General features: G+C 41.0%; 1 pseudogene; it reads left to right on the top strand.

The window, feature by feature from the left end:
* Positions 1-169: 169 nt before the first annotated feature.
* On the top strand, positions 170-4,713 carry LOC100733791 (large ribosomal subunit protein uL5-like; annotated as a pseudogene).
* The last annotated feature ends 9,051 nt before the right edge of the window (positions 4,714-13,764 follow it).

Raw genomic sequence — 13,764 nt, 5'->3', positions numbered from 1 at the left:
TTCCAAGTGCTGCTCTGGTCACACCTGAGCTTAGTTAGGTTTCCTTTTCCTGCAAATTAACACGAAACTGATATGTCATTGTTTACTGGAGAGCAGAGAGACTGTGCAGAGGTGGGCGAGGCTGAACCTGTTTCTGCAACCTGCCAGTTTGTGGGTTACCTGGGAGGACATGGGCCGCACCCACCCCCACACCCTGAGCCCAATACTGGAGACGGGAGGGGCCTGTGGCCCCAGTGCCCCCGTCCTCAGTCAGGCAACCACGGTGCAGGTCTCTGGTGCTCTCACTGCCTTCTGGAAGCTAAGGTGAAGTGCGGGACCACGGCCACGCCTGCCTTCTGCTCCTTTTTACTTGTGAATGCTTCCCTATTTCCCTATCGCTGCAGCCTTCTGCCTCCTGAACCCTGGGTCAAGTTCAAGTCATGAATTCCTCTGGGTTCAGCACCCGATCTGAGACGTGAAGCCAGTCAGCACCTGAGTCTTCCTCTAGGATCTCAGGGGTAGAGCCCTGGACCTTGATCACAAGCCCCATGAACCTAAGCCTGAGCCCTAAACACAGGCTTTATTTAGCCCTGGAGGCCAAGCTGGAGCCCCCGCAAGATAGAGAAGTAGTAGACGACTGTTTTTAAGACAAGGCAGAAGCCACGTTGCACACATCTGTAATCCCAGCTGCTGCCGAGGCTGAGACAGGAGGTTACAAGTTTGAAGTTAAACTGCTTCCAAATAAAACAAAAAGCACTGGAGATGTAGCTCAGCTCTAGGATTCTTGCCTAGTCATATGAGGCCCTGATTTCAATCCCCACTACCAGAAAATAAACAAGACATCCACATCCTAATGGAATCTGTGAGGATGCCACCTCCCGTGACAGAAGGCCCTCTGCAGAGGCAGCTGTGGTAAGGGTCTTAGAGACTGCGGAGACAGTAGCAGAGATCTGTGTGAAATGACGGACTAACATCGAGGCCGGGAGTCAGGGAGCTCGGCAGTGCTAGAAGTGAAGGAGGTGAGGACGTGGGTTCCTCGAGACCTCCAGAAGGCAGGCCGCTGACACTTGATTTGATGAAAAGGTTCCTAGCCTGACCTCAGAACTGTGAGAACACTGGCCCTGCTTTATATCATGAAGTCTGCAGGGACTTCTTACAGCAGCAATAGGAAAGTCGCACAGTGAGACACGCTCACAGGAAGCACCTAGGCAGTAGCTTCGTCATCTGGCTTTGTTTTCCATTAATGCTATTGGCCACTTCATCCGTCTTCTATCTTAAGTAAATTTTGAGATGCACACAAGCGAGTAGCCCAGGCCTGATGAGCGATGCCCCCTCCATGGGAGGAAGCAGGTCCAGGCAGGATGAGCAGCAGCATCCTTCCTCATGGGAATAAGCAGGTCCCCATGGCACACCCTGATGTGAAGGCACAACCACCCACCAACTCCAAGCTGGCTCTCCATTTTGCTTCCCCTTGGGTTGGGCAGCCAAGGTGAGGAAGAGCTTACGAACCTGATCTTGGATAAAACAATGCGGGAGGAGGAAAGGTAACAACAGAGCTCACATCTGTGAATGTGAACCCCAGAAGCCCACTTGAAAGCCCACCATGTGGCCTGCATCCAGCAGAGATCTGAAGGCTGACTGCAGTGTGGCTTGGCTGGTAGCCACAAACCAGGGTGCACAGACAGAGGGGCCTTTGTGCAGGGAGGGCACCTCTTAAAACCCAGCAGCCCTAAATCCAGGGCCAGAAAGTCATGGCTGCCTGGATCCCAACACCGCAGAGCTTGCAAAGAAACCATTTATTCAATGACACAGAAATGTTTTTCTTTAACAGACTTTAAACATTTTTTTTTCTAATTGTATTATTTTTATCTTTCCTTCAGTAGGAGTTCTGGAGATTTGTGGTCCTCTTTCCCCTTTGGTTTCTTTTATCTCTTTTTCACATTTCCTTTTTGACTTTTTTCTCTTCCTTCTTACCTTTCTTTATCTCCTGTTTATGTTCACTGTTTATCTTTTTTTAAATTCATTCTTTGCTGTGATTATTCTCTTACTCTTCAGTGGAAGCTCCTATATTACTTTTTCTCCTCATTCTCATAACTTGTGGATTAATTTTTCAAATTTTGCCTGGTTCATTTGCTGCTTCCCCACCTCTTCTATCTTTACTAGTGTAACTGCTCAGCTTTATGAATTTCTAGATAGCTAGTTATCTTTATGTTACTGTTTTTTTGAATACTGCTCTATCATTAATAGAGGTAACGTTGTCCCATTTAGTAGACAATTAATATAGGTCAATAGTAGCTCAGTATTCACAGGACACTTATAGACCACTTTGGAGTAGAAGGGAGTTACTTCATTGATCCTTAGAGTTTTTCAATATTCAGTTTGTAGTTGATTCTGTAATTCATGGAGATTTTATTGCTGTAGCCAGATGACCTGGCTGTTGCTCTTAATTGGTTCTCTTGGGTGCAGGTATCTGAATTCTTTTGGGGTCATTAACAATACTATGACCCATTCCAGAGAAAACTGGATGCTGGGCCCAACAGGCTGTAATCCTCCCAGCTCAAGTAAACACAGGTGGGTTAATACTTGACAGAGCAAAGGCCAGTAATTAGCGTCCCCCAATGGACATCTCTGAAAAGTAGATATTAACTAATGAGATGTCCATACCAGAAACAAAGTTTTCCACTTTAAATCAATCTGCAAGCCTTAATACACACACACACACACACACACACACACACACACACACCCCAAACAATAAAGCATCAGATGTTAAGCCAACAAAATGCCTACAAAATGCCTATAAAAACTCCCTCAAAACTACAAAAAGTCCCTCAGAACTGATCCATGCAGTATGAAGAAGAGGAATCCACAAAGCTACATACCAGAATTATTAAAAATTATATTGAAGGCTAGAAAAACAGATTAAGAAGGCATTAAGAAAGCTCAGAGCAAAAGATGTGAGCAGTAAGATGTAGGGCCAAACAAATCACCAAGTGCAGAGAATATACTAATAAAAAATTGAACAGAATATAAAATGATGCAAACTTGCATGACCAGTATAAAAAAGAATTAAAGTCCATAATAGGGCTCCACACAGAAATTCAAGAGATTAAAAATTATCTCAAGCCAGGCATAGTGGCCTACTCCTGTAATCCCAGCACTCAAGAAGCTGAGGCAGGAGGATCACTGTGAGTTTGAGGTCACTCTGGGCTGCAGTGAGTGCAAATCCAGCCTGCATACATAGTGAGACCCTCTCTGAAAAAAATTCTATCAACAGTATGGACATACATAAGACACTTAAGATAGTTATACTATGAATTTCTATTAGTTCACTGAAGAAGAAAGGTTTCTGCCTATATTGTTTGATCAATTTCTCACATCTATATCTTATAATACGACTAAGTACCTTGAAAATAATAATATACAATGTATTAACCATTGTTACTTTCCTACTATCTTGTTTTGAAATTTTATATCATTGTTTTTATTGTTTTCTCTTTTAAAAATACAGCCAAAAAGTATGGGCAGCAGAAGTTACTAATGTGAGAAGAGAGTGTCAGATCCAGAAAATAGGGCTGTTTTCAATGACCAATTAATGAGACCCACCTTAAAAACAAGAGAAGATGGAAAATGGGTCCAGTAGCTACTAAATGATGCAAAGAAGACTAATCATAATTGGAATCAATAAAAAATCAGAAGACAGCACAAGTAGCATTTAAAAAACTGAAAAAAATAGCAGAAAAATTTCAAAATAAGGGAAAAGAATTTAACACACAGATAAGTGAGACCTCTAGGCTCAGTCAGAAAAGAACTTCTACATAATGAACCATACTCAAGATCCCAGAAGTCCAACACAAGAACAGAATCTTAAAAGCAATGAGAGAAAAGCAACAAATCACTTATAAAGGTAAACCAGTTAGAGCTACAGCAGACTTCTCAACACAAACATTAAAGGCCAAGAGAGCTGGGAGTGAAGTGTCTCAGGCCCTAAAATAAAGCCCACGCTGGCATAACCTGCAAAGCTATCTTTTAAAACTAACGGAGAAAAGACCTGCATGCATCTCCATCCTCTACTGCTCAGGCCAGCAGGGGCTTCCTTACCTGCAGCCCCACCATGCCAGTCGGACTCAAGTCAGCAGGGCCCTGCTGGCCAAATGGATGGGACTGGACCTTGTCATTTCCCCTCCTGTCTTAGAACAGGCTTGGGGCCCGAGCAGGATCGATATGAACAGAACCCCATACAAGAACTTGGCGTCCATGAGCTCTATCTCAACGTCTGCATTGGGGGAGTGGAGACAACACCAGGGCACCCAAGGTGTTGGAGCAGCTACAAGCCAGACCTATGCTTTATAATACTAGATACACTGTCAGATTCTCTGGCATCAGGAAAAGTGAGAAGATTGCGGTCCATTGCACAGTCTGTGGGGCTGAGATGAAAGAAATCCTGGAGAAAAGTCTAATGATGCAAGAGTACATATTAAAGAAAAATAACTTCTCTGATACTGGAGGCTTTGGTTTGGGGATACAGCAACACATCAATCTGGGCATGAAATATGACCCAAACATTTGTATCTATGACCTGGACTTCTATGTGGTGATGTGCAGGCCAAGTTCTAGCATTACAGACAAGCAGTGCAGGGCAGGGACATTTGGCCCAAACACAGAATCAGCAAAGAAGAGGCCACGTGCTGGTTCAAGCAGAAGGATGGTGGACTTTTCTTTCCTGGCAAATAAATTACCATTTCCACCCAAAAGGACAACAAAATGTTTGCAGTGAAACGTAAAAAAATTTATGGAGAAGTAAAAAATATCTTTTATGATAAAGAGCACCTAAGAAATTCATGACCACCAAAGCAGCACTCCAAAAACTTATGAACAATGGCCTAGAAAGAGACAATGAAGATGACAATTACAAAAGGTCTAATAAAATAAATACACCAGGTAGGGTGAGCAGTTAAGTACAAAAAAAAGATAAACAGCCACAGGACAGTAAAGCAATGACAGGAATGAATCAATATCTATCAATAATAACTTTCATTGTGAATGGTCTTAATGCCATAATCAAAGGACAGACTAGCAAAATGGATCAAGAAGCAAAATCTAATGGTCTGCTATATAAAACAAGCACGTTAACCCAAAATAAACTCATAGACTAAAAATCAGCTGGGTATACGTGCCTATTATCCCAGCACTTGGAAGGCCTTTGAGGAGGAGGATTGCTATGAGTTTAAAGGAAGCCTGAGCTACACAAGGCCAGCCTGTATAACACAGCAAGACCCTGTCTCAAAAACAAACAAAACCCCCTAAAAATCAAAAGCTGGAAAACAATATAACATAAAACAGGAACCTCTCAAAAAAAAGTTGTAGCTACCTTAGTTCAAATAAAGTGGACTTCAAGTCAAAACAGATCAAAAGAGGAAAGGAAAGTCACTACATGTTGGTTCAAGGAACATTTCAACAAGAAGAGAAAATAATTATTAACACATATGCACCAAACAACAGTGCACTCAACTTTATGAAATAAGTGCTGCTGGATATAAAGACCAGATAAACATAAACACAATTATAGTGGGGATGTCAACACCCATGATTATAAACAAAAACTAGACAGAAAATCAACAAAGGAATACCAAAGATGAACAAAACCTCCAAAGAAATAAACTTAATAAGTATCTACAGAGCTTTCCACCCAACAACAGAATACAAATTCTTTTCAGCAGCACAATAGACCACATATTCACCAGTAAAGCTAGCTTAAGCAAATGTAAAAGAATTGAAATTATATCATGCATATTATCAGATCATAGTGCAATGTTGTTAGACATCAACAACAAAAGTAAGAACACAGGGGACTGGGGATTTAGCCGGTACCTATAAAAAGGAAAAAGACAAAAAAAAAAAAAAAAAAAAAAAAAAAAAAAAGAAAAAAAAGTAAGAACACAGAAATTATGCAGATGTATGAAAACTAAATAAAACTTTCTTAAATAAACAAGAGGTTACAGAAGAAATCAAGGAAAAGTAACACAATTTTTAGAACTAAACCATAATACCAGCATAGCCTACCGAAACTTATGGGACACAGTGAAAACCCTCCCAGAACAAGTTTATAAATGTGAATGCCCACATTGCAAAAGCAGAGCAAGCCCAAATAAACAACCTAATGATGAACATCAAGGTCCTAGAAAAATAATAAGAATTCAAACCCACAACTAATACAAAGAAGGAAATTATAAAGATGAGAACAGAAATTGATAAAATTAAATCTAAAATACACACACACACACATTAGAGTGAATGAAGTAGAGTTTGTTCTTAGAGTAAACAGAACAGACAACCCATTGCCAACCCAATCAAATAAACAGACAAACACCAACCAGGTACAGTGGTGCACATCTGTAATCCCATCACCCAGGAGCCTGAAGCAGAGGAACACCGCAAGGTCAAGTCTACAAATTGAGTCCAGGCCACCCTGAAATACATAGGAAGATACTGTTTTAAGGCAAACAAACACCAAAGGGTAGAAGAGACATAAATCAATGAATTACAAATGAAAAGGAGAAATTAAAACAGAAATTTTCAAAATAAAAAAATTTATTACCATTTCATGATTCTGTACACCACTGAATTGGAGAATTCAGAAGAAATGGATATATTCATATATATATGTATATATATGATCAAACTTACTGAAGATTTTTAAATGAATAATACAATAATATGCAATGAAATTGAAGTAATAATTTTTAAGAAACCCTACCATCTGGGCATGGCAGCACACATCTGTAATCCCAGCACTGGGGCACGAGGACTGCTGTGAGTTTGAGGCCAGCCCAGACTTCATAGTGAGTTCAAGACCAGCCTGCACTGTGTAGTGAGACCCCATCTCAAAAAACAGAAAACAAAAACAAATATTCTACAAAGGACTAGGGGTTTAGCTCAGTGGCCTGAGCACCTGCCTGGCAAGTGCAAGGTTGTGAGTTCAATCCCTGGTAAAAAAAAAAAAAGAAAGAAAAAGAAAAATCAGTGAGTGAAAAAAAACTCGAAAAGCTCAGGTCCAGATGGGTTCAGTGCTTGAGTTCAACAAAAACTTCAGGGAAATTCTAACGTAAATACTTCTCAATCTTTTTAATGAAATTGAAAGGCAAATAGAACTCCTAAAGTCATACCTACAAGCCTCTACTATCCAGATTCCAAAACCAGACAAAGATTCAGCAAAAAATAGAACTATAGATCAATCTCTTTAATGAATAGAGATGTAGAAATCTTCAACAAGATAGTGACAGCAGAAGACAGTGAATGATTCACCAAAAAGATTGTACATCACGACCCAGTAGATTTTTTTCCCAGGGATGGCTCAACATATACAAATCAATAAATGTAATACATCTCATACAAAGAAGCAAGGACAAAAATCTCATTATCATCTCAATAGACATTCGAAATCCCTTTGATGTAATATCTTTTCTTGATAAAGAGCCTGAAGAATGGGGCTGGGGATTTAGCTCAGCAGCATAAGCACCTGCCTTGCAAGCAAGCAGTCCTGAGTTCGATCCCTGGTACTGATAAAAAAAAAAAAAGAGATAGAGAGAGAGAGAGAGAGAGAGAGAGAGAGAGAGAGAGAGAGAGAGCCCGAAGAAAATAGGTATATAAGGACCCTATCCCAATCTGATAAACATTATTTATGACACACCATCAGCCAACATTATATTAAATGGGGAAAAGAAAAACTTCTGGGAAGTCGGTGGATGGTGGGCAGCAGAAAAATTACCTCTCTGAGAGTTGATGTCCAGACACTGGAATACAGTAATGTGATGAAGAGAAAAATGACGGAAATGGGTCCCTGGGACCCAACAAGGATCTGAAGTGAGAATTGAAGCCCATGAGGAGAGTGGAGAGAGAGACTTCAGTGAAGAAGAAGGAGGTGGCGAGCAGCACTTTCTCCCCGAGCCCTGACTCACCGTGGGGGAGGGCTGGCTCAAACCTGCAGATGCCCGAGAGGGGTCCGTGGAGACCTGTACCAGTGGAACAAAGCAGTGGATGCATCTGACTGCATTGGGTGGGGAGTTATTCAGGCGCAGCTGTCCCTCAGGAGAGGGTGATTGGCCAGTGACCATGATGGAGAGGAGCCAACTGAGCTTAAACTCTGAGTAGCTTCAGGCTGGCTCCATCTAGTGGCTCCCAGTGTCGGGGTGAGAAAGAACTGAGTTCCACTCAGGAGAAGGCTAAGACGCCCAATTCAAGCAGGCAGGGAGCAAAGTTTAAGGCAGCAGGCACACAGTGTTGCACCCTGAACAAATCAGGCTCCAGCCTCACAACCAGAAACCGGCCTGAACGTCTGTGGACCTAAAGGTTCGGATTGCTAGGATTATGCCCTCTCCTGCTGTACAGTTACGGGGGCTGCTTTGATGGGATTAATCAGATCGGATCTGGACTCTTTCTGCCCATGTTGTCTGCCAGTGACAGCAGAGACACATCTTGAAAGGGACTGTTTTTTGCTTATTTGCTTCTTTCTTTCTCTTGTTTTTGTTTTGTTTCATTTGTTGTTGTTTTTATATGAGTGTGAATATTCTTTCTAGGTTTTCTGTTGTTCTGTTCTTGCTTTTATTCCTTCCTTCTCTAATCCCCTCCTGTCTTTGTCACCAGTATCCCAAACTTTGTGTAATCTTCTGTCATCCAGACTGAATTCTAATCTTGTCTTCTTCTATTTCTCTATTTACCCCTTTTTAAATTTTTACCCCGAGGGCAAAATTGCCACTGAGGTCATACTTACTGTGTACAATTTTCTGTTTTGTTTTACACTTTCTTCTATAACCACAAATCTGGCTCATATGGTTCAAGGTGACAAGTTAATAGTTACCTCAGTTTGCCATTTTCTAGACTATTTGATGCTTCTGTCATTGCTGACTGCACCATTTTAGCTAACCTGACATAACTGTTCTAACCAGTTGATCTTCCTGGTATACCAAGACTGAGATTGCCTAAGAGTCACAGAAAATAATGCATGTCAGTGAAAAGCAGCCAGAGCCTGGGCCAAGTAACAGCAGCTCATCTCCAATAAATTGAAAAGACAGGATCTTGCAACAGACTCAAAACCCAAAAGCCAGTTACATCTGGCAGACATTTCTGAGAAGTTGGCATTTCCTAAAGGTTCTAATTATCAGCAATAAGACTACTTGCGAGAGGCAATTTATAAGCATCAGCCTAGGAATTAAACAAGACACTTAAGACGCAACCCAGATTCCCACCTCCTGAAAGGCAAATGGAGCAATGAGGTAGAACGATTCAAAAGTCATCAATCCAGACTCACTGAAGTGATGATAGTGGAAGTACTGAAACAGATGAACAAGGTTCTAGAAAAACAATCAAATCAGAGGTAATTCCTCAGATAACTGCAGAGATGGTGACCATGATGGAAGACGAGCTTAGTGACTCCAGAGCAGATACGGATAAAAAATAGATGAGCTTAGGAAAATAATGTAAACAATTTCCAATGCCCAGCATAGGAAAGAAATGGAATCCCTGAAACAGATTCAAACAGATATCTTGGAAATTAAAAGTTCCATCAAAAGTATAGCAGCAGAATAAGCCAACATGAGGACTCAGAGATAGAGAACGGGAGAGTAGTTAGCAATCATGAAAAGGAAGACTTAGAAATAGGAAGGGACCATGAGAAATCAATCCAATAGCTGCTAGATGATGCAAAGAAGAATAACATAAAATAGACTGGAGTCAATGAAAAAGCTGGGGATTTAGCTCAGCGGCATAAGCGCCTGCCTTGCAAGCAGGCAGTTGTGAGTTCAATCCCCGGTACCGATAAAAAGGAAAAAGACAAAAAAAAAAAAAAAAAAAAAAAAACCCAAAAAAAGAAAAAGCAGGAGACAGCGCAAGTGACACAAAAGAGAACTTGTTGAGAGAAATAATGGCAGAAACTTCTGTGGCAAGGAAAAAGAATTTGACAGAGAGATTAGTGAGGCATATGAACTCCAGTTAGCCACAATCCAAAAACATCTACACTAAGACATAAGTAGATTCCAGAAACTCAACACAGGAAGAAAATAGTAAAAGCTGTTAGAGAAAAGAAACCAGTCACCTACAAAGGAAAGCCGATCAGAATCAGAGCAGACTTTGCAACACAGACCCTCAAGTCAAGGAGAGCATGGAATGAAGCATTTTAAGCCCTAATAGAAAACAATCTCCAACCCAGTTTGATGTATCCCACAAACTGTTCAAGAGTGATGTAGAAACTGATGAAGAAATAAGATACTGTCATGACAAAGAACAGCTAAAGAAATTTATGACCACCAAACCACCATGCTGAATGTTCAGAAAGACATTCTAGAAAGAGCTAACAAGGACTACAACTCCATGAACCCCAACAGAATGAATCCATGAGACAAAGCAAGCAATTAAACAGAGGAAGAAGAAAAGAGAACCAACAACAGAAAAATAACATGACAAGGATAAATCAATACATATCAGTTATACCCATCAATGCTGAGTCTCAATTCATCAATCAAAGGAAACAGAGTGGCAGAACAGATCAAGAAGCAAGATTCAACAGTATGCTACATAAAAGAAACACTTATTTTATTTTATGTTATTTTATTTTTTTGAGACAAGATATTGCTCGGTAGTTCTGGCTCATTTTGAGCTCATTACACAGTTCAGGCTGGCCTCAAAGTTATGGATGACCTCTAGCCTCAGCCTCCCAAGTTCTACGATTATAGCTGTGCACAACGATGCCTGGCCAAGGAACATATTTAACTTGAAATTCATAGACACAAAGTCAAAGGATGGAACACAACACTCCACACCAGAACATAGAAAAAGACAAGGGTAACTATTCTATTTGCAGACAAAATGGATTTCAAGTGACCAAGCATTAAGAGAGATAAAGAAGGTTACTACATCCTTCTAAAGGGAACAAGCCAAGAGCAAGAGATAACACTCATAAATATATATGCATCAAATACCAGTGCATCCAACTATATAAAAAATATTAACAGACATAAAGAATCAAATAAGCACTAATACAGTTGTAATGGGGGACTTCAATACCCCACTGTCACAAATAGATCAACTAGACAAAAATCAACAAAGAAATACCAGAACTGAACGAAGTTTTTAAACAAATGGACTTAATAGATGTCTATGGTGTTCCAGCCCAGAACACCAGAATACACATTCTTCTCAGCTGCACTGGGACATTCTCCAGAATAGACCACATACTAGCTGATAGAAGCTACTTAAGTAAATGAAAAGGAATTGAAATTATCCCATGCATATTATCATCCCCAAAGAGTTCATATTACAGAAATATGAGCTATTCCAGGGCCTCAAAATTAAAACATGGAGGGAAGGGGGCTAAAGACAAGGAATGTAGCTCAGTGCGAAGGCCCTGTGTTCAATCCCCAGAACTGCACAGAACAAGAAAAGAAGATGTGTGTTTTAGTTATAATATTCTTTAGTTGCATTAGTTTTAATTACCTGTTTCAGATAATCAAGTTAAGCATATTTCCATTTGCTTGTTACTTTTATATCTTGTTTTCTAAATCCTATTAAGTATCCCCCTCCCCCACTGCACTGGGAATTTAACACAGGCCTTTGCACAGAGCTACTCTCACACACTCACTTTTTTTTTTTTATGTTGAGACAGGGTCTCATTTGTAGTTCAGGCTGCCCTTAATTCAACATGGCCCAGGTTGGCCTCAAATTCACAGTGATCCTCCTGCCTCAGCCTCTCAAGCACTGGGATTCAGAGGCCTGCCCCACGGCATGGGGCAGGTATGAAAACTGACACACGCTACACCAGAGGTGAATCCGGAAAGCATCAACACTTGTGAGAGAACCCAGTCCCAAAAGGCCACAAACTGCATAGCTCCACTGTGGAACTGGAAAGTAAACATGGCTGCATGGCTGGCGAAAACAACTTTCCAAGCCACTGGATCAAGACTTTCAAACAGTAAATCGTGCATGGGAATTACAGCTTTAAGTTTTATTTTAGAGACAAAAAAAAAAAAAGTTAACTGGAATAAGCAAACAAAATTGAAAAGAGTGGTCCAAGAACAGTCAGACTGTCTTTTCTGAGGTAGAACACAATTTGGGACTCAGAGAAAGGAGCAGAACCAAACTGGGCTGCAGGAGAGCAGCTGCAGCTCCACGGTGGGGCAGCTGAGCGGTCGCCCTGCCTCACCTACGGGGCTGGGAAAGACGGACAGCAGGTGGAGGATGTTCTCCAGAGGACCTGAGTCCTGCAAAAGAGTTCGAGTGCTCCCAGACTCAGGGGTCCTAAACAGACACACAGGGGCTGGGGTGCGGCTCAGGGACCCAGCGCTTCTCAGCCTAGGGGAGGCCCTGGGTTCAGTTCTTGCCTGAAAAAGAAAGATGTTCCACATTTTTCTGCTGACTTTTTTTTGAATCTTTACCAATATGATGGCTTAAAATGATCTCTGAATTTCTACTTTTTAATCTTTTTTTGAGTTACCATTTGCATGCAAAACAGTATTTTAAGTATGAAGTTTAAAGAGTTTTCTTGGTGTTTGGTTGTGTTTTTGTTATTTTGGGGGGAGGATTTTTTTTTTTTTTTGAGACAGGGTCTCTCTATGTAGTTCAGGCTGGCCTTGAGCTCACTTTGTAGCCCAAGCTGGTCTCAAACTCACAACAATCCTCCTGCCTCAGCCTCCCAAGTAATAGGATTACAGATGCAAGCCACCATGCCCAGCTGGGGAGGATTTTTTGAGATAGGGACTTGATACGAAGGCTAGGCTGGATTTGAACTCATGATCCTCCTGATTCAACCTCCACACAAGCTGAACTCACTGGTGTGCCACCATGTCTGGCTTTTTTTTGAACATGTGTGTACATTCATGCTACTATGGCCCCAGTCCAGACATGGGTCACCAGCATCATGCCAAGGTTGTCGTGTAACCCTTTGCAGTAAAGCCAGGCCTTGCAGCCAAGCGTTCATCTCCAGCTCCTTTTTGTTACTGCAAATGAGCTTTTCTTGTTCTACAATTCTATGGAATTAAAATTAGATGCATTGAGGGTAGCAATGTAGCCACCAAGATTTTTCTCTTAGATTTATATCTCTTATAAAGGCTTTATAATTAATTACATAATTCCATTAGACCCCTTTTTTTTTCCCTTAAACTGGTACCAGGGATCGAACTCACAACCACACGCTTGCAAGGCAGGCACTTATGCTGCTAAATCCCCAGCCCCCATTAGAACTTTTGATTCATTGTATATTATTTTCTGTGCATGATATAAGGTGATAAAGTCATCTTATTCTTATTCTTATTATTAGTTATTTCAGCACTACTTATCGACCAGGTTTTCCTTTCCGCCATTAAATTGCCTTGTGAGTCTTGTTGAAAATTATTTATCCTGGACCGGGGATTTAGCCCAGCAGCTCAGACACTTGCCTGGTAAGTGTGAGGTTGTGAGTTTGATCCCTGGTACAAAAAAAAAAAAAAAAAAAAGAGAGAGAGAGAGAAAATCATTTGTCCACATTGTCTGAATCTAGGAAGTACCTGTTTTTTTGTTTGGCATTTTGATCCTTTCTGCCACTATCCCTGTAGTTTTTTTTTTTTTTTTTTTTTTTTTTTTTGTCTCCTAGTATTGGCGATTGAACTCAGGGCCTTTACAGGGAGCTACTTCCCCGGCTTTTTCTTTTTCTTTTTGACTTTGAGACAGGGTCACTATGTTGCCCAAACTGGGCTCAAACTCGAAATCCTCCCACCTCCACCTCTCAGAGTGCTGGGATTATAGGTGTGGACCCCAAAA

The sequence above is a fragment of the Cavia porcellus genome, unplaced genomic scaffold, assembly GCF_034190915.1.
Source record: "Cavia porcellus strain 051 isolate PalLab524CR breed Dunkin Hartley unplaced genomic scaffold, mCavPor4.1 scaffold_27, whole genome shotgun sequence".
In the NCBI taxonomy this organism is placed as follows: domain Eukaryota; kingdom Metazoa; phylum Chordata; class Mammalia; order Rodentia; family Caviidae; genus Cavia; species Cavia porcellus.
This window is presented reverse-complemented; position numbering and strand designations above follow the sequence as displayed.